Raw genomic sequence first — 26,646 nt, forward strand, 5'->3', positions numbered from 1 at the left:
CTGGGGTTAGGTCTTTCAAGCTGGTGCGTTTTCTGAAAGTCCGCTGTCTTTGTCTGTGCTGCCTCTGTGGTAGTCTGGGGGGGTGGGGGGTGGCGGGTGGCGGGCCTGGGTGTGGCGGCAGTGGGTGTTGGGGCTCCAAACTGCATGATCAGTATTTCCATGGCATCTGTTGTTCTTCTGGTGTGGCTCTGGGGTAGGCTCACTTTTATGATGCAGTTTGTCATCCGGCTTTACACCAGGTAAGAGCAGGTGTTAAATTCCTGCTGCTAACGCGCCTTATCACCTGTTTTGGGCTCCTATTGCAGATATGGCTGGTTGTTGAGAATGTTCCGGAGTGGTGTTTTTGCGGCTTTTTGCACGGGAACACCTACTCTGCATCTCATTAGCGTTAGTTGCCGGGGTCATCTGTCGCAATGTTTTTTTGCGGCTGCTATCGCAGGTAAACTGTTAGTATCGGCTATTAGCAGCAGCTTGTGAATGGGGCGATACATTTATCGCCACTTTGGCTGTGATAAAGTGCTGATAACTCAGCGATAAGTCCTTGAGAATATGCCCTTAGAATTTTAACCAAGTGTTTGCCTAATGGTGTGGTTCCCCCTTTAGCCGACTACAACACCTGGGGGACTGTGTTTGACACACTCTTTCCATCATCTAGCCCTCTCTCATGCTGCAGATTCTTTACCAAACAGTACAAGGAAAGAAAAACATGTTCCTATTCAGTGTTCAGTGAGCCCTCGAGCCGCAGGATGGATAGGCTTATTCCAGCAAACATTAATGCAGTCCCCTATTCCCCCTTCCTAACCCAGCCACAATTAATTGCAATGGTTTATGTAAGAACTGGTAAAACTAAAAAACAGAAACAGAAACTTTGCTAAATTATTTGTGACAAGGTGGTAAAATTCAGTTTTTATACTACAAAGCAAGTAGCCAATATTCAAAGTAATTAGTCCACATATCACAAGTAGATTGCATTATATTCTAACAATTATCTCAACAACATCTCACCAACTTGTGTGAAAAGTTGACATTGTTCCACTTTCAAGCTCCCTAGCAAGCTGTCCAAATTCAAAGCAAATATCCAAAATTCCACAAAGCAGACTTTGCCCCACAGGGGTGAAGCTTCCGCCTCTCAAGAAGCAATGAGGCTCTCAAGATGGATAAGGTCTCGAAAGACATAAGCTATCATCTCCGACAAGAGGTTTTGTCTTTCATAAGAAGATGGATTCTTCAGACCAAATTCTACAAAAAAGAAATGCTTCGCCGAAGAAAATCTACAAGAATAGATAGATTCTGAATACCATTATTTCTGTCAAAAAGAGCAGAAGAAGCAGAGAATCCTCTGAACATGTTCCTCTCAGAACGGAAATGGCCACACATCTCAGTTTAGACCCATTGATGGGCAGGTGGTCACTCACTATGACATGGCTGTACCATATTTTCTTGACCTTCACAGTGAGGTTTGTAAAATGCCAGCCACTGACTCTGTGAGCCAACTTGCCCTATCCTCTTTTCTCTCTTCTTCAGTATATATTTTAATATACACCTTCACATACATTTACTCTCTGTAAAACATAGAATGTTCAACAGAAAAAGGTCTTGTCCTTATTTCAATACTTATGTTTGGCCATGCGCGTTTAAATTGAACTAGAAAATCAGGAATTCTGTTATTGGCATGTGCGTTGAAAATATGAGAGGCATAGGGTCCGATTATGACTCTAGCGGTCTCTTAAACTGCCATTGCAGTTAGGCAGTCCGACCACCCATTACCCTGTCAGTCCGTCCGCCAGATCATGAGCAGGATGGATGGCCCGCCACCACCGCCAACATGTCTACCACCATGGTGGCAATGGCAGCAGCGGCCCATAGAGGCAGTCCAGGCATTTCCGCTGCCGAGCTGATCACAATCTGCTTTTCCACTGATCTTTTCATGGCAGGGACATCGCCATGAAAAAGTTAGAAGAAAGGCAGGTTTTGGGATACAAGCATGGTGAGTGTGCCCTTGAGCCATGTTACTGGTGCCAGCTGTGTTTGCCCCCATGCCATCAGCACTGTTGCACGCACTCTTTCTCCACCAGACCCTGCTGCAGGGAAACAATACGCCCGACCACCCCGGGGGCATTGCAGCATGGTTGGCATTGACCGCAGACTTTTTCCTAGAGCAACAGCATGCCGCTGCCATGACTGTGCGACCGACTCACGCCAGCACTGCGGTGGTCAGGATGCCGCCATCTTGGCAGCGTGTTCCCAACCCCCGCCGCAACAGCACCGCAGCTTGCTGGTTCTAAAGTTCGTTTTTCAACTCACATCATATTATGAGTACAGAGCTCTTGGTGAATAAACTCAAGGTTCTGTTTTTAACCAGGAAGTGCTTTTTGAGATTTTAACCACATTATTTATTTTCAATAAAAGAACATTGCAAGGTTTTTTCACCCCTGACCTCAGTCGCTGCAAGTGGCTAAAAAGTAGACCTGGGTAAACATTTTAATAATGCTGGTAAAATGCATTTATTTTTCACATTCCACAATTGTGCTCACATGGAAGGCTTTTTTTATGCAGAAAATGTCTCACAGGCAGACATTTTCTGCTCAAAGCGGCGTCTTGTTGATATAATTTGTTATGCAAAGTTCACACTTGCACGAAATAGTCACACAAGTTAGCCACAAAAGTTGTTTTGTTCAGAAATCATAATTTCACAAATGTTTACTGACATTTTGTAAATAAAATATACAATTTCACACACTTCTTTAATACAACAAAGCCACAAAATGTGTTTGATGCCCTTAAGTGTAATATAAAGTCCATGGTTTGGCTTTCTCACATTTCCTAGTCTAACCGTGGCATCACCAGGGAGCACCTTTTTCTATGTGATATGTTTTTTTGACACCCATTTGTAATTTTGGGGTAGAAAATGTGTCATTGTAGGCTCAATATGAGCCCAGTGACTGCTTGGCATGGTTCATCAACCCTCTCTAATTGGACCTTGTATTGGGCTCTATCAAGCGTTCTAAAGTTACCAAAACACAAAATCAGTGATTTATTAAGCTCCTTCTTAAATCTGTAACTTCTGCACTCAAGGTTAAAGGTCATTGCATTACATTCTGATTACAGCAATCATTTAGGATGCTGAGGTCCCACCTGGGAGCAGCCCTCATTCAGGGAAGGAGATATCTCATCATCTTATCTTCCAAATGTTAATTGCCTACATCTCCAAAACGTGAACACTATGTGAGAAATCTAGCATTCATAAAATGGAAATTGAAAAACGTTATAATAATAATGCCTTTTACAGCCCACTTGTGAATTACAGTTTCTAAAAACTCTAAAGCTCTGAAAGCTCTTGTGAAATAGTCCAGCACTTTCGAGGTGTGTTTGGGAGGAGGCAGTGCTTGTCACTAACACAAGGAGGTATCAGACTCTATGCAGAGAGGAACACCTTCGATTGGTGTTGGGGGCACGGCTTCAGAGAGTCTGTGGCCACTCTACCAACCATACAGGACAGAAGGGAGAGATAAATATACCGTCACACTTTACAACCCAGGGCCTATTGTATTTGTGGGCCGCTGTGTGCAATCCTTTTCAATCGGTAGTGTACTAAAAGTAGAATTAATTCCCACTTCTCTGTCCATTGTTTACACAGCTCACTGAGTGTAGTTTCAGTGCCAACACGCTTTGGTTTCTGGCCTGGTAAAAAAACATGGCTGGACATTTGGGTCCTTCCTACATGTCGAGTAATCATATCACCAAATAACCATAAAACAATCGCATGTTAACAGCCAACATCCCTAGAGCTAGAAATAAGTGAAAATAAAGGAAAGCTATAGAGCAACTCACCCTCTAGTTATTTCTATATGTGTTGAGAGAACAACACTCATACAACGGTTAACTTCAGTTTTCTAAGACATCCACCACAAGGACAGTACAGCCAGAACAGCTCCTCTCCTCGTGAATCTCCTTGTTGCCAAGTGACCATAACATTCCAAAGATCATGAATAAAAACAAAGCTCCAAGGCATTACGTCATCTTAAGGAGATAGTACAAAGAAGGTGAGATCGGGCCATAAAACACGCCTCCCAACAAATACAAAAAACAAAAAACAAACCAAAAACAATAAGCTAAGAAAACAAGCACATGCTAAAGAAGCTATAATAGCTCAACGAATAAGAGATATCATAATGTCATCATAATATAGTAATACAAGAAATGATGATAGGAACAGCATATTTGGATAATACCCAAGCGGACACAGTTTTGCAATAATATGAGAACACAGGAAATAAAATCAGACGTAGTCCTTGAGGTATGTGGGTCTCCTCCTGTTAAGAGTGTCACAGGGTGAGTCAAACCTGTAGGCAAAACCTTGTTCAGAAATTTCACTTCCCCGCCCTGTTCAGGATTTACATCCTGTGTACTAGTGTCATGGGTTCCCTATAGGGCCCATTGTAGTGTTCCCTATATTAGCCTGTGTACAAGCCTCAGGCCGCATTAGCTTTGCCCATGTTACACCATAATCAAGTTTGCTTTTGTGCCACATTTTATTTTCACACTGAACCTGCAGCTGTTTTCTAGTTCTTTTCTTTCCTTGGATTTACTCTGAAAAGCAGAGAAGGTCAAACAACAATGTCCCTTGTTGTTAAAACTTAGGATTTTGCGGCACGTCAGGGACACTAATCATCAAGATTGTACCTACCCCATGGCAAAGCATTTTTGGGACCAGCATTAAGGTGTTATGACCTCTTTCCAATATTATGGTTTGAAACATATCAAATCACATCCACGTAGAGGTAACAGGGAATTAGAATTGCGCCAATGTGAATCACGTATGATTATCCTTCTTGGCACCGAAAAACCATGGGGCCGTAACATCGATGCTGAACGTCATGTTCATTTATGAGCCTGCCTTTACCAGTACTGTGTTTCATGGCCCTTTACTGGTCCTGGCCGAGGGTGTGTGATACACATAAGTAATGAGACTCTCAGATTTGTTTTATTCCCTTGGATGTTTTTATTCCCTTGGATGTTTTTATTCCCTTGGATGTTTTTTCCCTTTGATTTTATACATAAGGGTAGTGGTGTACATATATTTTCCAAACTGACCCGCTGGTACCTCCTTTAGATGTCAACTTAGAATGCACTTGCATTTTACAAAGCATCAGATAACAATACAACGGGATCTTGCAACATTTTTGGCACTCTAATTGAGTCATTATCATGTTATGGGATGTAGCGGAATTGACTATTGGGGTCATTAGAAGCTGTCTCTCTAGTCTACTGCTTTAGGGGAATAGGGATGGATTCATTTACCCTTATTTGTATTTTAATATTGTATTTTAATATTTATGTATGTATTTTTGACTGGAACAGCGAATATATTTAATTTCTAGAGATTATTTATTGGTATCCTCTCTATGGTGGTTATTTATGATAAGTGTTGGCTGTTTACGGATGCACTCGCACTTTACATTCCGTCAGGCAGGTGGAGGATGCTGTCTTGTGTGGGCATTTTTGATCAATGGATGTATTCGATGCATGTCAGTGCACTTTAGATATTCGTGCAATATGCAGCTTGAGCATTTTATATATAAGTTTGCCATGTTAGTGCACTTTATGGGTTTTGTGAAATATGATAGAAGCATTAGCACTTTATACTTTGGATACTGACACCTGCAGGATCAAGATTGACTGTTTTATATGATATCTGTATAGGAATAATGTGGTGAATGTATGATCTGCTTAGTGTCCTGTTTACATGGAACCCCTAAGGTAGGTCCGCGTTGAGGCGCTTCGCCCATGTGACACAGGTGGCTAGTACTGTCAGGCAGTGTTGAGGCGCTATAGCAGACCTGTGTTCATTCATTGTAGCACTGGGGCACCACACGAGAGGAAGCAGGGAGTGTTGCAACCACCAAGGGGCTGAACAAGAACTTGAAGACTTTTTCATTTTTTATTTGATAGAAGTTCCGGTGTTGGGTGATCTCTTGCCTTGGACCTTGTGAGACGGAGCTGGGGTGCGCTGATAGGAGTGTGTACAGCAGGAGAGTCTCGAGATCATGACGCAGGACCCTGGCTGGGCTGTGCGCAGTCTGAGACTGCAATAGTCGGGGTCCTGTCGCTCACAGGATGGACTGCGGAACCTTGCTGTGGGTGAAATCACAGAGGGCAGCAGTGGGCATTAGCAGCGGCAGAGCGGCTGGAAGAAGGAGCCGTGAGGCAGAGGCGCCTCCCGGGAGCAGTGTCCGCAGCAGCCAGGCCAGCTCCGGGGGTTCAGTGCTTCGCCTGACTTCAGTCTCGCGAGAGTTTAAGCTACTAGCATTGTGAATGACAATGCCTTTTATTTATGTTTTAAAAACCAAAACATTAAAAAGGGCATTGTCATGGACAATGGCAATAGCTCAAACTTGCGTAAGTGCGAGACCTATTGCATTGCAAATGCTTGATTTTAGTAGGCTGTTGCACAAGGGAAGGGGTGCAAGAGTTCCTGTCCCTTTAAATAAGTGCCAGTTGGACACACAGGTGCACATTTTCCAAGGCATCTATGTTTTGTTCTCTCATTTAAATTATTTTTTTCTTCCATTCCTCGTCCTTCATATTGCCTCTCTTCCTGTTTATTCTTATTTCCTTTCATTTCATGACACACTTATCTGGTTTAACTTAATTATACACTGTTTTAATATTGGATATTGGTATTTATTGAATTACTTTACATGCTTAAGATATTGTTGCCCACCCTTATTTAAGTAATGTGAACTGTTACAGCTAATTTTATTTATTGCTTCATCTACTTATGTTGTTGAATTGTATTATGCCTGTGATTTCCTTTCTACCAATGCCTACAATTGAATTCAAGTTTTAAACTTAAAAAAGTAAGACTCACAGCTAATTTTAAATGCACAGGAAAACATTATTTTCATACTTAACTCTTGTTGTGTAATGTTTTCCTTTACTCTGTTCACTTTCTGTAAAGCAGTTTTTCACTTTAAAAAATAACATGTTTTATATCGCCTAATAATGACATGGATAGAGATCGAGCTTCCAAAGATAAATGCCAGGTTCACATAGGACATAGGATACTCTGAAAAGCATTCCAATTGGTACTTGAATCAAAAAGGGAAGACTGGGGGGCATATTACCAAGGGCCTTATCGCTGCATTAGCGGGAATTTTTCCAGCTAAAGCGGCGATAATTTTATCGCCCTATTACCTAGCTGTCGCTAACACCAGTTAGCGACAGCTAGTAGGAGATAGCGTTCATCTTGGGTCCCACTTTGCATGTCAGCGATAATTATCGCTAATGACATGCAAAGTTGGCGTGCCAAGATGTTAGCGACTGGAAACAGTCGCTAACATCGCTATCTCCTATTATCTACTTTTGGAAATAATCGCGCTAAGCGCGATTATCTCCAAAAGCCAAAGCCTGCCCAGAGAGTTCTTAGCCATGTTATCCAATCGTAGGTGGATAACATGGCTAAGAGCATTTGCTCGGTAATGCATGAATATCGCTGACTTTTCAGCGATATTCATGCATTTTGGCCGATTTTTATCGCTTAGGAGATAAACCTTGATAATAGCAAGGCTCCTAAGCGATAAAAATAGGCGAAGCACGGCGATATAATTATAGCCGCTAACCAAGCTTAGCGATATTTTTCGCTTATTCTTGGTAATATGCCCCTGGGGTATCTGACAAATTCTACTCAAACCATCCTTCCCTCAATATGTGTCTGTCTTCTTTGAAAAAATGCATGAATTTATTGGCAGAGGGATCAGCTGCGGCTCCTCGCCCCATTGCTTTCTGAGAAGTTCAAAATGAAAATATAAATTATATCATTGGAATGTTATCATTTTATTTTTCTGTACTGGCTCAGTTGGTTTACATTCTAGGAGCGAGGCAGGCCTGGGCTGGCCAGAGCAGTGGGAGGACTGGTGGGCACTCTTTAAGTGCACATAATGGTTTGGCCAGCCGTCTTGGGCAGGCCAAACAGTCATGTGCACTTAGCATTCTCCGCCCATCTGTATTGCTCAGCCGTTGGAGAACATGCACAGGCTCCCACACCCTGTCTGAGCACCAAACCAGGAGGCTTAGACCAATCACGATACTGCAGTCATGCTGGTGACAGCAGCATTGTAATTGGCTAAGGGAGTCTTGGGGCCTGTGTGCTTCCGTGCTGCCGGAAGTCAGAAGAGAAGAGGACGGAGGAGAGGCTGCAGCCGTACCCAGGTAAGTGCTGGATAATTTTTTCAATTTGGCCCCCCTCGGCCCACCAAACCTCCCCCGTTTGTAGGATAGCCACAACGATATTTCACAAGGAAATGTGGATTGTAAATGCTTGATTTCATTTAAAAAGGAACACATTGGTGAGCAGTGTAATAGTGGCATCCTGAAAGGGACAAATGACTTGAGAAAACTATAACCTCCAAAGGGAGAAAGATTACTGAAGGGCCTTTTGACAGAGTTCTGAAAATTCCTCTGAAGGTGTCAAACAACCCCAGGGCAATATCCTGGATCTCATCACAGAAGAAGATCAATTCTAGGGGTGGACTCAATAGCTGGAGCGCTTGGCACATTGATTTCATAGACTCCTACAAGATAGGATATCACATGCACATGGATGATATAATGTTCCATTTCAAGCTTGACGATGATCATGGCACCCTTCTCAACGTATTTCTTTGCCTTTTTACAGATTCATCAGTGCATGCAGAATAACTGACTCTGACTAAATAACACAAAATGGATATTGTGTCCCTGCTCAATCTTATTTCAGCCCCCTGCCCTGTACCTGAGCCTGATGAACTGGGTGACCCACCAATTCCCAGTAAAAAAAGTACACAATTTTGGTGCGATCTTTGTTGGAGAGCTTCAATATGCCCCCAGGTAAATCTAGCATTCCCAGCTTGGATCGCTTTAATGGAGCTGCTCTCATGCTGGTCTTAAACAGTGGTACTTCAAGAACAATAGCATGCAACTCTGGTATTTGAGGCAATGTCATGATTATATACATTTTCTCTCTCAGGAGTAGGAGTATGCTCATACTACAGGAGACCCAATTGCCTGAGACAAAACCAGATCATAGCCTTATGAGTTGTAGTCCCACAGGGCAGGCTGCAACTTCAAAGCATACAACTGCAGCTTTACAGAGAAGTGTGGCATGCGACACATTCTATGAAACATGTAATAGAAAAAAAAATTAAGAGCATGGATTATTACCTGATCACATATTAAATTATTTAATTGCTTTTTTGAATTTGTCAAATCTGTCATGCCACTGAGAGATATAAAGTGGTTAAGAGTCAGTGCTAGAGATTACCTTGAGGAAATACTGGGCAATTTCCTTGTACTAAGACAATAACAATTACTTGCTTTATACCCCCACACCTCTGTGTGTAAGTGCTGCACCTAAAGGATGTAATTATAGAATTTTTGCTACTCAATTTACAGACCTCAAAATTGTAAACGGCTGAGTCAAATTCATACTTTCCTGTTTAAAGAAAGAAACATTAGACTGATTTGCCTGCCTGTGTTCCCCAACCTCACCACACACTCCAAACTGCCTGCGAGGGGCACGGCGGACTAAATGAAACAGTTTAGGTTTGTGTAAAAATAAGAAGAGCTTCATTAAAAGTGGTTTACTGTGGAGCTGTGAAGCAGGATGGGGGTTGGTTCTGGCACAATAGGCCACCTAGACACTGCGAAGTTGAGCAGTTCTGGGTCACACTCAACCTTTGACTAGTTCTTCACTGCCACCTCAACTTTTATTTGAGTCTTGCATGTCTGCAGACATTAGCACATGCAGCATGACATTGATGAGGGATGGGGAAGAGGACTGCGAAAGATGCCAAACATAGAGGCATAGAAAGAAAACAAATAAGGAAACACGGAATGAAGTGGAAATTTAAACAGAGGAAAAAGCATTGTGAGATAGAGTAAAAGATAGGAAGCGGAAAACTGGGTAAGAAGGGGAAAATGATTAAAGTAGAGAATAAAGGAAGGATAAAAGAAACAGGGAAGCAGAAAGAAGAATAAAAAAAAATAAACAAGTAACAAAGGGAAGAAAAACAAGGAAAGAAAAATAAAGAACAGGGGTGGTAAAGAATAAGAATGAGAGATGGGAAAAGGAAAGTGAGAAGAAAGAAAAAATGAACAAAAGTAGAAGGAAAGGAAAAAAGAGAACAAATTAAAGAGATGGAGAGAAAAACTCAAAGAAGGAGAAAAGCAAAGAAAGGAAAAAGCAAAGCATGAAGGATGAAAGATCAGACGATAGAAAAACAAAAATAATGAGGAAGACACTAATAAGAATAAGAAAAAAAGAAAAGAAACGGAAGGGTAGTAAGAAAGAAGAAAAAAGAACGAGTTGTAAGAAAATGTTTCGAAGAAACAAGAAAGAACTCTGGTAATTGAAAATAGATATAGAGACCAGAAAAGTGAGAAATAATAAAAAACAAGAAAAAAGGTGAGAGAAAAAGATTGAAAGAAGAGAAACACAAAGACAATGAAAGAAAGAAATATGGAGAGGAAAGAGAACACACAAAAGAAAGAATTAAAGAAATTGAAAAAGAAGGAAATATGAAGGAGAGGAAGACAAAGATGGAAGAATGAAACAGACAAAAAAGAGATAGGGAAACAAATTAAAAGAATCCAAAACAGATCTTAATAGAATGTAAGAGAAAAGGAAATGGAACAGAAGCAATTATAAAAGAAAATACAGGAAAAGTATAATGTGAAAGAAAGGCAAAGAAAGAAAAAAGGATAAGATGGAATGGGAGATGGAAAAGTAAACAAGTAAAAAAAGAGAGCAAAACGGAAGGGACGGGGAAATTAAAAATAATGGAATTAAAAAAAAATTGACAAGTGAACATGGAGAAGCCCAATTAGAAAAGTGACCAAAGGGGGGGCAGGGTCTGGCCACCATCGATGATGGCCGCCTGATCTGTGGGCTCCGCTCCGGGATGGGGCCTGGAGGGAGACTGCGGCCTTCTTAAAACAACTGGTGCCGCACCTTCGACGTCCTTCAAGTGCCATGAACTCCTGCTGCTAACGATCTGCAACCTGGCACCGCAGGAGACCATAGGCAAGAGTATGCCCGCGGAAACAGGTGAATGCGATGGGCTTAGAGGCAAGCAGAAGGCCTCAGCTAACGCATAGTCCGATGACCCTGGCCAGCAGCTACTACCCTGGAGCTCCAGGGGCCGCAGGACCACAGTGCATCAAGCCCAGCAGTGAAGTCCACGGTTGCAACGGGGGCCCAATGACCAGCCCTCCCCTGGATGGTGCCTCTTACAACCCAACAGCGGGAAAAGGACACAGCAAATAGCTAGTGGACCTCTGACAATGGGCACATCATGGAGAGCACCAGCAACGTGGCCCAGGATCCCCCAGTACCCCCGCTGCCAAGGACTCTCGCCTTAACACTGAAGAGGCACCATACCAGCAGAGGAGCATTCCAGTGAGCAGACAAGCGCGCTGGGTCTAGACGCAGGATCAAAGCCTCGACCATAGTGTAGCCCTGCCCACTGCCTACGGCACAGATCTCCCGGTGCCGCAGGGCTTTGGTACTTCGACCCCACCAGGCAGCGGACACAACACCACGCCGGGACAGCACCCAAAGGTACAATGACACCCCCCTTGATTCCTAATGGATGTTGGGCCCCTGCACAGAGGCAAATGGACATGGGGGAATACCAGGAGAGAACGCATGAGAGGGGATGAGCGGGACTGAGGGGAAAACCAGGGGGTGGCACGTACAGAGGGGTAGATCTCTAGTACCCAGCTCCAACCAGACTTTCAACCATGCGCCTCAGCGAGTAACCCCTGGCCCAACATCAGTGGTCTCCCGCATCACGTCACAAGGGGATCCCACTCTCTACCACATTGCACAGCGGTCGCCCAACCCTCAGTGGGCCATCAACATTGCTACTTCCCACATAGGGAGGTGCCCCCCTTCTAGTCTGCCTCTCCGCGCACTCATCGCACAGGCACTGTAGGGTCCCGACGGAGCATGGTATGTTCCTAACTCAAGTCACATTGATCAGCGCAGTGGACCAGGCTGTCACTTGCAGCCCCAGCACACAGGTCGGGAGGTGTGAGAGGAACTAGGACTCCTTTGGACTGGGTTCCAACCATCCCCCCCCCTGTTGCTCTTTGTGGACAACCACCTGACAGGACACGGGGGTCAGCGCCAAGAAAGCTCATTAAAGGCATCCCATCTATGCGGCATCCAGCCCTGGGCTCAGTCAGAGAGGGGAGCTGCCCATCAATGACCCCATGATTCTTCATGTTACCCCTCTCAATCTACAGATCTGACATCAGCAGCAGGGTATTTCCAGCTCTAACCCGGATAGAGCTATTAAGCGCCCACCAGAAGGCCATCAGAGGCAATGAAGACGTCTTTTAAATGCCACTCATACACAACCAGCCCGCAACAAACACCCATTGCTGGCTCACCATGGCATCGCCATAGATTTGGACCTTCCCTTTTCCGTCGTACTTTTGTTCTGACAGTGCACATTGGCTAGAGGCTGGAGACAAACGTCCACCAACAAGCACATAAATTAGACCTCCAGGCAACTTCTTTTTATGGAAGCACTCAAGCATCCACGCAACATGGCCACAAAGGGCCCAACCCTCCCACAGAGGTTCTTCCACAGACGACCTCAGACTCTGCGTAGAGAGACACCATGGACCGCATTCTGCAATAAATCTCCGCAGTTAACCAACTTCTGTAAGGAATGGACACTAATATCTCCTCTCTGGCGGCAGAAGCAAAGTCAATCAGAGCAGACATTGCGGGGTTCCACTCGCACACAGAGGGATTGGACCAAAGATAAAAAATGGTCGAGGGTCGCCTAGAGTTCATACAAGACATGGATCAGGAGCTTCTACTCCCCTAAAGTAAGATGGTTGACTTGGAAAACAGCAGAAGGAGAGATAACATCCACTTTTTCGGGGTCCCGGAGAAGACTGAAGGCTCTAATGTCTGGACATTCCTTAGCGACATCCTCCCAAAGCTGGTTGGCATCTCTTTTGACCCACCGCTGGTATTCCAACGTGCCCACTGCATCGGTCCCCCACGCAAAGACCTTGCCACACGGCCAAGACCCCTCATTGCCTGCTTTCTTTGGTATGAGCAAGCACAGCAACTACTGGCAGCAGGATGCCCCCAAGGCCTGTTTACATACTAAGGGCACAACATACGCATGGCAGCAGACTTCTTCTGAGAGACTAATGACCGCAGCAAGGCATTCCTCTCTATCAGACCTCGACTCCGACAAACGAACATTAAATATGGCCTCTTCAAGCCTGCCCGCTTCCGTGTCACTAAAGATGGTGACTCCTGAGACTTCTACGATCTGGAGGATCTGGGCATATTCCTGGACCGCACAGAGCCACAGCCAATGGACACCCAAAGCATAATACAGGAGCAGGCACAGACTACCCCTCTTCTCAAGCATCAGACAGCAGAAGATGGAACATCAGTGGTTCAAGGCATAGGGGTAGGGACCTCCAGACTTCCACCCGTACCCACAAGGACAAGGCCTTGGCCCTCCAAACTGTAGCAGCCTTCATACAAGAACAACAAAGAGACAAATCCCGGTCTCCGTTAAAACCCACTTCGAATGCAGATTGAACTTGAGGGGCCTTGACTGAGCTCATCTGCCCCTCAACTCAGAGCCAAAACGGGACAGGGACGCTATGTAGAGAAGACAGCAGCTTTCCAGGCAATGCACACCTGAGTATTACCCTCCCAGGATGTTATATTATGTTGTACTACACTATGTTATGCTATACTATATGTAACATGTTTGAATAGTTGAATGTGCATTCCTCCCTGCTGTAGCCCGTATATCTCTCTCACATTTTGCCTCACATGATAAGTTGGTTTATCCCACCATGGTCCCTACCTTTGCCAGACTCCTACACCTGGCCTCGCCTATGCCACAGGGTGTGCTCAACGCACTAACATGCTGTCTTCGGGAGGACTTCTTGCCGCCCCCCGGGTGACCTCACACCTCCCACCTCCTCATTTTTTACCCCCACATACACTGCACATCCCTCAGCCCATCTAGCATTGCTGCCCCTGACTTTGTCCGGCCTCAGAACCCATATTTCCACATTCCTCTTTTCTATCGCCCCATCCTCCCGATGGGGCCCCCACCCCGGAGTGACACCCCAGCAAGTCTAGACCCGCAGTAGAAAGTTAAGGACACATGGCTCTGCATAGTAGCCAACACCCTCCCCCCTACTTACCTCCCACCACTGCCTTCCTTTATTGTCCTGCAGAACACCCCCTGCGACCTAAACCCAGTTCTACATCATGCATACAGCCAGTTCCGGTCGCCTCTCTGGACCATACCACCTGCGTTGCATGCCGATGACCCCCTGTTACCAATACCCTTCCCCGCTAACCACTTCCTTCTCTCTTTCCCCCTTCTCTTTTCTTGGCCTTTCCTTTTTCCTTCACCTACCTATTCCTCTCATCCTCCCCACCCCCCGGCTTCCTTCCTGCTCCTGGGTTTCTGTCTGCCTCACCCCTGTCTCTGTCTTTATACCCGAACCTCCCTTGATTGAGACTCTCACCCCTCCCCCCTCTGGCAGGCCACTTATATTTCTCGGCCGCCCCTTCAACACAGTAGCTGAGATCTTCCCCTGCCCCCCCTCCAGTGAACCTCACATGTCATTAAAGGCCCTCTTTCATAAACTCACCACCTCTTATCATTGCCCGCTCTATACGGTCCTCTCAGTATGATTATCACACACCCACTATTCGCAATCATGTGGAATGTCCAGGGATTGACGCACTATATCAAATGAAAAAAAGTCCTTTCATACCTTCAATCTAAATGAGTGGATGTAGCACTCATCCAAAAACACACCTAGACTCTTCAGAATCTGAAAAACTGTATAGGGACTGGGTGGGAAAAGTAATCCACAGCAGTGTTCCATGGAGCGATGCTCCAGACTCTGGCCCCACGCGCAAATGCGGGGTACCGATCCTCATTCGCAAATCAAGGCTAGCCACGGTGACGGGGAGGTGGACGGACCCACATGGACTGTATATGTTTGCCAAGCTGTGAATAGGGGAGACACATATTTGTGTGGGCTCAGTATACGCCCCGGATGGAGCAAAAAAAGTGTTCCTTCTACAGCGTAACCGCCTAATGGTGGAAATAGGCGCCTCACAATACCTTATTGGCGGGGACTGGAACCTGTTAAGAGACAGAACGGGCCCCATCGATAGAGGTAATGCCACAGACAGGGCCCTGATGGACGATATCTTTGCAGACAACGGTCTGGTGGACCACTGGCGTCTTTGCCATCCGGCCGACTCGGAGGTCACCTTTACATACTCTAGCCAAGGCACGCTCTCTCGCCTAGATTATTTTATGGTTTCTCACAGGACAGTACCATTCGTCCTGGACACCCGCATCCTGGAGGCAGCACTCTCTGATCATTCCCCGGTCCTCCTGTCAATAGAGGTGGGTTTGGCCAGAACGGGCCGCAAACCCTGGCGCATGAATATACAGCACCACCGGATCCCTAAATGGCAAATCTCAATTGCAAGCGCACCTCCAAGTATATCTTTCTAACAAACAGGGGTCCGTAGATTCTGGCAGGACTCCATGGGCAGCAGCAAAGGCGACCATTCGGAGCCAGCTCATGCAGGATGCAGAGGAAGCCAATAGACTAACAGCGACCCAGCAAAAAGATCTGGAAAAAGAAATTATGACCTATACCCGCTTGCACACCGCACAACCTACATTACAGCAACAAAGGGCTCTGGAACAGGCCCATGCAGCCCTAAATGGCCTCTTCACCTCCAAGGTGGAATATGCTCTACAGACGATGAAAGGGTGAAATTATGAGCAGGTGGAAAAGGCGGGCAGGCTACTTGCAGGGCAGCTTTGACAGCGTGAGGCAGGTATGACAATACCCGCCTCACGCTGTCCAAGGATATTGTGAACCAATTTGCCTCGTTCTACAAATCCCTGTACACCCCGGGGCCCTCTGAAGGAAGGGATTGAATGCAGACCTTTCTCACGGAGGCCACCATCCCCTGCCTCTCGGACAAGGACAGAGAACTCCTCCATGGCGAGATAAGCAATTAGGAGATTGCACACGTCGTAGCCACTCTCTCTAACCACAAAGGCCCAGGTAAAGATGGCTTTCAGGTGGAGTTCTATCACTGGTCAGGAGAGGGAATAGTTGACACCCTGCATGCTGCATTTCAAGACGGGGAAAGTAGGTCCTCTCTAGGCCCTCTCTCTAACAGAGCAGTGATAGCCATCCTTCCCAAGCCTAGCAAAGATCCCTTACTGTTCGGCAGCTATCGCCCTATTTTGCTGCTAAATTATGATATTAAAATCCTGGCCAGTATCCTGGCTTCCCGCCTCTGTAGGGTTATCTCCTCCCTGATCTACCACGCACAAGTAGGTTTTGTACCTGGCTGCTCTTCCAGAAACCGTCTGCGCACCTTAGCCCACACACTCTGGTCAGCTAAGGGACTTCGGACTGACGAACTGGCACTCTCACTTGATGCAGGAAAAAGCATTTGACCTCATCGAGTGGGGGTACCTATTTGAGGTAGTGGAGCATTTCAGACTGGGAGAGCAATTCATTGCCAAGGTGAAGTTGTTATACGACAATCCCACAGCACAGGTAGACTGTGGGGGCTTCATATTGAATCCATTTCCAATTTGTAGGGGTAGACACCAGGGTCATCCCCACTCCTTGCTTCTCTTCCTCCTGGCCATGGAACCCCTAGCAGCCACCATACGCATTTTGACCGACGTGACGGGCATACGCCTCCCGACATGAAACTACAAAATTGACCTCTATGCAGATGATATCTTACGCACCCTCACAGACCTACATGGTCCCTACCATCACTGCTTCATAACATAAATGATATTTCATCTTTCTCCAGTTTCAAAATCAACTGGTAAAAAAGTGAAGCACTACCCATTTCAGAGGGAAGTACCAAAGCTGCCACACATGGATTCCCCTTCCACTGGCAACCCACATGTCTCAAGTACCTGGGCTTTTTGGTGAACAAGGGACTGGAGGAGATGGTGGAAGACAACCTAAGCCAATTGATCACTCAGATGCAATGGGACTTTGAAAAGTGGAAAGTGTTGGGACTATCCATGTGGGGTAGGGTACAAGCCATATGCATGGTAACCTTTCCGTGCTTCCTGTACACTCTCTGTATGCTCCCCCTCCAGGTTCCTCTCACTACACTCCACCTAATAGATTCCAGGTTAAACTCCTTTGTGTGGGGTTCCTTGAAACCAAGTTTAGCAGTGTTGAAACTGAAGGCTCGCCTCTCCTACGGAGGATTAAGTCTCCCATTGATAGAACACTTCGCTCTTGCCCTACAGCTCTATCAACTGACGTACATGCTGCCAGGGACACTGGACACGCCACAATGGGTACATGTAGAACAGTTATCCACAGAGTCAGGTCTCTATTTCCTCTATGGGACAGGTATAAGCCGACGAGACCCCGCCAACCCGGTCCTGTCTGTCATGCACAGGGCCTGGCACCGAGTGCATCATCTCCTGGGCTCGCACTTGCTTTTTCATGAAAAAGCCCCGATATGGGGAAACACGGGCATACGCATCGACGGGCAAACGCTATCATGGCCTACATTGAAGACGACGAGTGTCCATTGCCTAGATCAGCTCCTCCATGGGGGCGATCACAAGACATTTGCGCAACTGAGGGAAGAGTTTGAGCTACCTGTGCCGCAGTTCTGGAAGTTCACCCAGCTACAGCACTGTCCACGGAATTGCCTAGGCCCACGCCCTTGGTCCCTACCGGCATCACCAGTAGTCTCATACTTGCACACATGAGGGAAACTCAAAGGGGTGACTTCCAGACTGTATGGGGTACTCATATCCCACCTCTTCTCACAGCCCTTGGCGCCAACCCTCCGCACCAAATGGCAAACTCGACTGTCAGACTCCTACTAGGATGATGAATGGGCAGAAGTCTTGGAAGCCCTGGACCGAGGCACTCGAAAAGCAAGATTGAAGTTTTGCCTTACACACCTGACACTGGTCACCCACGAAATTACACAGAGCAGGTCTAATCCCACATGCCAACTGCTGGAGATGCCTGAATACAAACTGCAACACGACTCACATCATATGTGAATGCCCATCGGTACAACCTCTCTGGTCATATGTGGGCCGTATCCTGAGTGCCACTATGTCCCTGCATTTTCCGCTCACCCCCCCCGTCATTGTCCTGCATGACCTACATCTCTCCCCGGAACCATCAAAACCGCAACGTCGCCTTCTCCATACGGCATTGGCCTCCGCAAACATATGCATTTTGCGACAATGGAGGTCGCCGACCCAGCCGTTGCAGGAGACCTGGCTAATGGCTATGATCCACGTGGCTGCACATGAATAAATCATATACAACCCCCAGGATGAATCCGATCTGTTTCTTCAAGTGTGGGCCACCTTTTTACGCACAGATGACAACAGCACAGATCACCGTACAAACAGGAATTTGCCCCTGGCCACGGCAGGGCCGCCAGAAGAGGACGTGTGAAACACGGCATAAGAGGCCGCCCTTTGCGTCAGAGCTTCTCTTTCTCCCCCCTTCCCACCACTGCCCTTGCTGACACAGGCAGGTCAGGACTTACCCCCTTACCTACCCTCCCCCCCGCAGACACCCGATACAGCTCAGACATAAACAGCTTACCCTTTGTCCCCCCTCATGTTAGACCCCCCTATACCCATCGGACACTCAGCCACACATATATTCCGACACTGCCATGACTTCTTCTTCCCCTTCCTCAGTCACAGCTATCATTTACATGTGCTCTCACCCCCCCTGTAGCTCCCACCCTCTTTTATTCTTCCCTTTTACCTGCACCCTAACAATATCTCTAATTCACCCTTGATATGTTTCTCTGCTTCATCCATTACCCCTTCCCCTTCCTCTTCTCCCCGCCCCCCTCTCTCATCCCTCCCCCTTCTATTCCCCCCCCCCCCTCGGCACTGCGCCCACAAGCAGGAACACAGCTCCCCACAGTTTGTTAGTCAAGAGACCCTTGGAACCACCAGAAACTGGTAAGCATCTTTCTCATACTCTACCATCTCACTCGCACAGTTGCCATCCTAGCTCCCACCACACGATTGTAATCACAACTTTTATGACCTCACCATGAATCCGTCATCAGCATCAGAGTGTACCTCATTAACATATACCTGAATTAAAGACATTGACAAGGACATTCATGTTTACGTGCCTCCCCCCTTTAGATGGGCACTTGAACTTCCCCCCTATCTCCCTCCCCCTCCCCTACACCTATTTCCTTTTGTTCCCTCCCCGTCTTTTTTTTTATCATGTTCTTCTCTTTTACTCTATTCCTTTTATTACACATCATCTGACAGTACTGTTTGTACGGAGTTTATGCCACTCAAACTGTTATACAATTATTTTCATGCTCACTGCTTTATTATTATAACTGTAATGTTACTGGCATGAGACAGCTTATCTAAACTGTTAATAAAGAAATACAACACAAAAAAAGAAAAGGGAACAAATGATGAGAAATACTAGCGTAATATGTTGATAAAAAGCACATCAGATGGCAAAGGGATGGTGGAACGAAAGGGTAACACAAAGAGAAACCAAAGAACACAAAAAAGAAAGAAGAATGAAAACACAAGTGTCAGAATACCTTTTATAGGGCCATAGGGCAAGCAGGTGCTACAAGGCCCAAATGTGGAGGTTGTGGGCTTTCTCTCTTGATGTCCCAGGTCCAGAATTACTGTGGGCTTTGTGTAAGAGGTTCAAATACTACCCCTTCAGCATTTGACTCTATGTGGTAGAGAGGATTGAGCAGCTAAAGCCTTCTAGTGAACAAACAGATTCAAGGTTTATACAAAACAAAAAATACTATTCATAACCACAATAAATGAATGTCCAGCCAGATACTTGCCTCTATGAAAAAAATAGCATTTATGTAGGAACACAAAGTGAAATAAGGCACAGTACAGGTAAGATCCAGAGTCACTCTTTCCTGTCTACAGACTGTGGTTATTCCCTGTTTACTTGAGGCAACAGTCAGGCTAGGTACTGCTAGTATGAATCTTAGAAGTTCCACAATAGGTTTTTTAAAAATCAAAGTTTCTCAGCAGTCTAGTGTATAATCAGAGCAAGTCCCACCAAAGGCTCGGTGACCTTTGATCAGTCTTATCTGTACCCACTGGTGTAGCGATGCAGAAGGCCCAGGTGCATGTCAAAAGGCCAGTGATGATCAGTAGTGGCAGACGTCCTTTGTGCTCCTCTGGTCATGCAGGAAGTCCTCCTGATTCTGGCGAAGTTCAGATTATATGGGTTGCAACCTGGGACACTTCACTTTCACATGCTGCTCAAGGTCGACAGCACTCTTTCTTCACAGCCGTCCTCACCTGGCATACTGGGTGCACAAACAGTAGCCCACAGGTTGACTATTCCTCCGCGTCACAGCACTGCACAATGATACAACCCTCTTTGATCACAGTGATGCACCAGGGTGACGACCCTTAATTTTCATACAGCCCGGGAGTGTGGCTAGCAGCAAATCCCATTCCTCCCGCATCACTTATGACGCCGCTACCCTCTCAGCCCTTAACCCCGGCCGCACACCACAATGCTACCAAGCTGCCCCAGGACACACCCATGGACCCTTCACCTGCCTCTCCTGCAAGTACGATTGCACCAGGAACCACACCAAATCCACTAACTCAAAACATAACTCCGACAACAACCACCTAAAGTGCATCCTGCTCAACACCCGCTCGGTCCACAGACACTCCATTGAACTTTGGAACCTACTCGACACTACATCGCCGGACATCGCCTTCCTTACAGAAACCTGGATGAACGCCTCATCAGCGCCCAACATCGCCATAACTATCCCGGACAGCTACAAGATCATTCGAAAGGACCGCATCAACCAAACGGGAGGAGGCATAGCCATCGTCCATAGGAACACCATCCGCATTACGACCAGCTCCGACGATAACCTCGCTACTGCCGAACACCTTCACTTCCAGATCCACACCGACCCCATGACCACACTGAGAGGCACCCTCATCTACAGACCTCCAGGACCCCGCACACAATTCAGCGAAGATATCACTGACTTCATCAGCCCACATGCCCTCCCCTCCGAGAACTTCATCCTACTGGGAGACCTCAACTTCCACCTGGAAAAGAATAACGACAACAACACCACCACCCTTCTGGACAACCTGGCCAATCTCGGACTCAAACAACTTGTTGACACCCCCACCCACCTTGCCGGACACACGCTCGACCCAATTTTCACCTCCAGCAAACACATCTCCTTCGACTACACCACAGCTCTCCACTGGACGGACCACAGCTGCGTACACTTCAACTACAAAAAGACCACGCCCACAACCCCCCACAACCTATCCCCCGAAGAAATTGGAACAAAATCACCACCGCCCAGCTCTCCTCCTCGCTCCACCTAAACCCTCCCGCCAAATCTTCGAACCCAAACCTAGCAGCCACCAACCTCACACAATGGATCACCCTCAGCGCCGACGTACTAGCACCCTTGAAAAACCAGCAAATCAAACAAGGTAGCAAAAAAGCCCCCTGGTTCAACGATGACCTTAAGAAATCCAAGAAGCTCTGCCGCACCCTCGAGAAAGCCTGGAGAAAAAACCCAACCACTGACAACCTGGCCATCTTCAAGAACGCCACCCGCAAACACCACCAACTGATCCGATCCACCAAGAAATCAGCACTCAAAGATCGACTGGACAACAACGCCCAAAACAGCAAGGAACTATTCAACATCGTAAAAGACTTTACCAACCCCACCGCCGGCACCAACGACATCACTCCCTCCCAAGACCTCTGCGACTCATTATCCTCATTCTTCCACAACAAAATCGCAGACATACATAACAGCTTTGAAAATCAATCAGAAGACCAGTCAACTCCACCCACCCCCGAACCAAAACAGCACTCTAACAACCTTTGCGCCTGGAACCCAATCACTACTGAAGACACCATCCGCCTGATGAACTTCATCCACTCAGGATCGCCAACCGACCCATGCCCTCACCACATTTTCAACAAAGCAGACTCGATCATCGCACCCCATCTCCGCGATGTCATCAACTGTTCCTTCAACTCAGCTACCTTCCCGTAAATCTGTAAACATGCCGAACTCAGCGCCCTTCTGAAGAAACCCACAGCGGACCCCTCTGAACTTAAGAACTACCGCCCCATCTCGCTCCTCCCATTCCCTGCCAAAGTCATCGAGAAAGCCGTCAACAATCAGCTCGCCGCCTTCCTTGAACGCAACAAATCCCTCGACCCCTCACAGTCCGGCTTCCGAGCCAAACACAGTACCGAAACCTCCCTCATCGCAGCTACAGACGACATCCGAACGCTTCTGGACAACGGAGAAACAGCTGCCCTCATCGTACTTGACCTCTCCGCTGCCTTCAACACTGTCTGTCATAACACCCTCATACAATGCCTCAGCAACGTCGGAATACAAGGAAAAGCCTTGGACTGGATCATCTCATTCCTCACCGGAAGAACTCAGAGAGTCCGCCTCCCCCCATTCAAATCAAAGGCCACCGAAGTCATCTGTGGCGTACCACAAGGTTCATCACTCAGGGCCAGATGTAGGTAAATTTTATTTTCCGACCTCTTAAATACCGAGTCATACCGACTCGGTATTTCAGAGGTCGGAAAATAAAAATACCGAGATGTAGGTAAATGCAGATGTGCAATTACCGAATCGGAAACAGTCGGTAATTTCCGATGCGGTAAATACCGACCAGTTAATGCCCATGCATTCCTATGGGCTTTGAAGCCCATAGGATTGATTGGGCATTTACCGGTCGGTATTTACCGCATCGGGAAATACCGACTGTCACAAGGGTGCAGGGGGTGTCACTTTGACACCCTCTGGCACCCCCAAAAGAGGCTCGGGTGCCATGTGGCAGGCATACCTGCCCTAAGGGCAGGTCTGCCTGTCATATGGCATAGGTGTGCATGCACACATGTGCATGCACACCAGAATCGGTATTTTACCATCAAGTAGTATTTGATGGTAAAATACCGATTTTGTACTGCTTGTGGGACTCAGAAGAGTCCCACCTACATACCAATTTACCGGAATCCGTAATGATACCGACTCGGTATTTTACATACTCGGTAAATTTACCTATCGGTAAATTTACCGAGTCTGTAAAATACAGGGACCTACATGTCAAATTGCTTTTACCGGGTGGTAACGGCCGAATTCGGCCGTTACCACCCGGTAAAAGCCTACCTACATCTGGCCCTCAGTCCCACCCTCTTCAACGTTTACATGAGTCCCCTCGCATCCATCGCGCGACAACACAACCTCAACATCATCTCCTACGCAGACGACACCCAGCTGATCCTCTCCCTCACCAAAGATCCAAACACCGCCAAAACCAACCTTCACGAAGGAAGGAAAGAAGTAGCCGAATGGATGAAGAACAGCCGTTTAAAGCTGAACTCGGACAAAACGGAAGTCCTCATCCTTGGATCATCCCCCTCTGCCTGGGACGACTCATGGTGACCACCGGCCCTGGGTACAGCACCCACACCTACAGATCACACACGTAACCTGGGCTTCATCCTGGACTCCTCCCTCTCGATGACCAGACAAGTCAATGCCGTCTCATCATCATGCTTCAACATCCTACGCATGCTCAAAAAAATCTTCCGTTGGATCCCCACTGAAACAAGAAAAACGGTCACCCACACACTGTTCACAACCTACTGGATTACGGAAATACCCTTTACGCTGGAACCACAGCCAAACTACAGAAAAAACTCCAACGCATCCAAAACGCCTCAGCCAGACTCATTCTGGACATCCCCCGTCAAGCTCACATTTCCGGTCACCTGAAAGGCCTCCACTGGCTCCCCGTCAGCAAGAGAATAACGTTCCGTCTCCTCACCCATGCACACAAGGCCCTCCACGACCTAGGACCCGAATGCCTCAACACACGACTATCCTTCTACACCCCCACCCGCCAATTACGATCATCCAATCAAGCCCTCGCCGCAATTCCACGCATCCATAGATCCACCATGGGGGGTGGATCCTTCTCCTACTTAGCAGCCAAAACCTGGAATTCTCTCCCCACCCACCTCCGCCTTACACAGAACCACCTCTCCTTCAGAAAGCAGCTAAACACCTGGTTATTCGATAAGTAAAGCACCCCCCCCCCCAAGCGCCTTGAGACCCTCTGGGTGAGTAGTGCGCTATACAAATCTTTGAACTTGAACTTGAACTAGCAGCCCAAGATGGCAGCCGCATAGTTGGAACATTTCCAGACTTAGGATTCAAAATCGTGTTAACATCTCTGCTGGCTTGCTGCATCGGGCCACCGGCGGGTATGGGGGCACTGCCAAGGGCACAGTGCGACATCTGGTGCGGGCCCTAGGATGGCGGGGGTCTGTGCTGCGGATGCTACTGACAGTGTAGAGGTAGCAGTACGGTGGCTCAATCGGAGCAGCCTGGAGGCCTGATGCTCCGCTGAGATTGAGGACACACGGAGTGAAGGAGATACATTAGCACCTGGTCTGTGGTGGCTTACCTTCTGGCTGAATTGAGACTGGCGGAGCTGCGGAACATAGCAGGTGCCTCTAAATTGTGCAGGCTAGTGAGGAGCTGCTCTCCCATTGCTGCTGCAGCCTGCGAGAGACTTGTCGGTGTTGACGGCTACCGCGAGGTTGGAGGGGCCTGTGCACCAGTGTGAGCCCACTGAGGAGAGCTCAGAGCAGATTGAGGACCACGCATCCTCTTTCCTTACTTGTAGGTCAGCTGGCTGCAGTGAGGAATTGTCTGCACATGAGGTTTTGTAGGAGTAAATTCCTTTTTTCAATTCAATGCACCAACACTGGCCCAACGTAGCAGGGCACAAGGAATGTTGCTGCTCCGTGTGTCATCAGCTGTCCAACTGTCAAAACAAACTGACAATTGGTGACAGAGGGTGGCAGTACACTGTCCTCGCAGGGGCATGTGGAGAGAGCAACAACTTACGGTGTCCTCGCAGGGGCACACAATATAATCATAACACATCCTCCTCCTTTGGGAAGAAAGAAAGAAAGAAAGAAAGAAAGAAAGAAAGAAAGAAAGAAAGAAAGAAAGAAAGACGAAAAGCGAGAGGGGAGGAAGAGAGTGAGTGAGAGTGGGGAGAGAGAGAGAGTTAACGAATGGCATACAACATGTGGTAGTAGCGTGAGTGAGGTTACTCACAAGTGCAATCCGAAAGTTTGACGGGAGGTAACAACCTTCTGCCTGCTCTGCTTGTACTGATAGGGTGAAATGTGTCTTGGAAAGGTGTAGTAGGTAGTTGCCTTCCGACCCTTCCCTCGTAATTTCCATCAGGTAAACACACACAGGTGCGGCGGTGGGCTGCACGGCTGTGTTGGGAAAGCACGCTTGGGTGGTGTGGGACTCAAAGTCGGAATCATCGTCAGACAAACCTGTGGGTTTATATCAGACATTCCTGGTCATGGGAAACTCACAGGAATCATTCCTGGGCATTGCGTTGTGGGCTCCTTCAATGTGTTTTTGTACAAGGAGAGGGTGGAGAAGTGCCACACTTTACCGTCACTCAGGAGAGTGGAATTTCAAAACACCTTGCATACTGTTATAGGTGGGGAGTACCTATTCTGACCCTTGCCTATGTGCCCACTTCTCTTGACCTTTACAGAGTCCTGATGTTGAGCTCAACAGGTTTACAGCCCTGATTTAGGTCGTATCTGACCTTACTGCTGGATTGAGCTTGCATCAAGCTCTCCTCAACCCAGTCTGCTGACCAGTGTACTCTTTTTGTGGCCTGGGTCCAACCCACGTTATCTTTGGATAAGGGTGTCTTCCCCGCATAAGCTCAAATGGGGTGTGGCCAGTGGAGTCCATGGGTGTTATGCGATAAGCCCAGAGTGTTTTGAGGCCCCTGCTGCAGGCCAATTGTACTATACCCTTGAGTACTCTGTTGAAGCGTTCAACGGCACTGTTGCCTGCTGAATGGTAAACAGAGGTAGTTTTATGTCAACTTGGTTCCTTAACATGTAAGCCTTGAAGACATCTGACGTGAATTGAGGCCCATTGTCACTGACAATCTGTTTTGGGAGACATTTATGTGTAAACACATTGTCTAGAAATCTGACTACGCATGTGGAATCCGCTTTCTTAACAATCTTGAGTTCGGGCCTCTTGGAAAAATGATCGATGACTACAAGGATATACCACTGCTCCATATGCTCTAGTATGGGACCCATTATGTCCACCTCAATTCTCTTCCAAGGCATGGAGGGGCACGGAATGGGGTGAAGTGGTGGTTTGAAAGTGATCTGCGTTTTATCAGAATTGACACATAGGGTGCAATCTCTGACCATCCTCTCTACTGCCAAACTAATGCCAGGCCACCAATAGCTGTTTTTGACCCTGCTCTTAGTTTTCTCCATGCCCAAATGTCATTTGTGGCACAAGTTCAGTATTTTCCCCAATGAGACTACTGGGAGTGATGACTCTACCCCTCTTAATAGCAGACCATTTTCGAGTGAAAGATTATCCTTGACCTCCCAGAAGTGTCGCAGGGACTCAGATAACTT

At 47.1% G+C, this 26,646-nt stretch overlaps 1 long non-coding RNA gene across 1 annotated transcript in view; it reads right to left on the reverse strand.

Annotated features, from left to right (window-relative positions):
• LOC144761758 (uncharacterized) overlaps positions 1-3,924 on the reverse strand; it is an 82,084-nt gene extending 78,160 nt beyond the window's left edge. The window contains exon 1 of the long non-coding RNA XR_013595883.1: positions 3,832-3,924. This is a non-coding gene — a long non-coding RNA (uncharacterized LOC144761758). The remainder of the gene's footprint in view (positions 1-3,831) is intronic.
• Positions 3,925-26,646: the final 22,722 nt, after the last annotated feature.

Source organism: Lissotriton helveticus, chromosome 6, assembly GCF_964261635.1.
Source record: "Lissotriton helveticus chromosome 6, aLisHel1.1, whole genome shotgun sequence".
NCBI classification, from domain to species: Eukaryota; Metazoa; Chordata; class Amphibia; order Caudata; family Salamandridae; genus Lissotriton; species Lissotriton helveticus.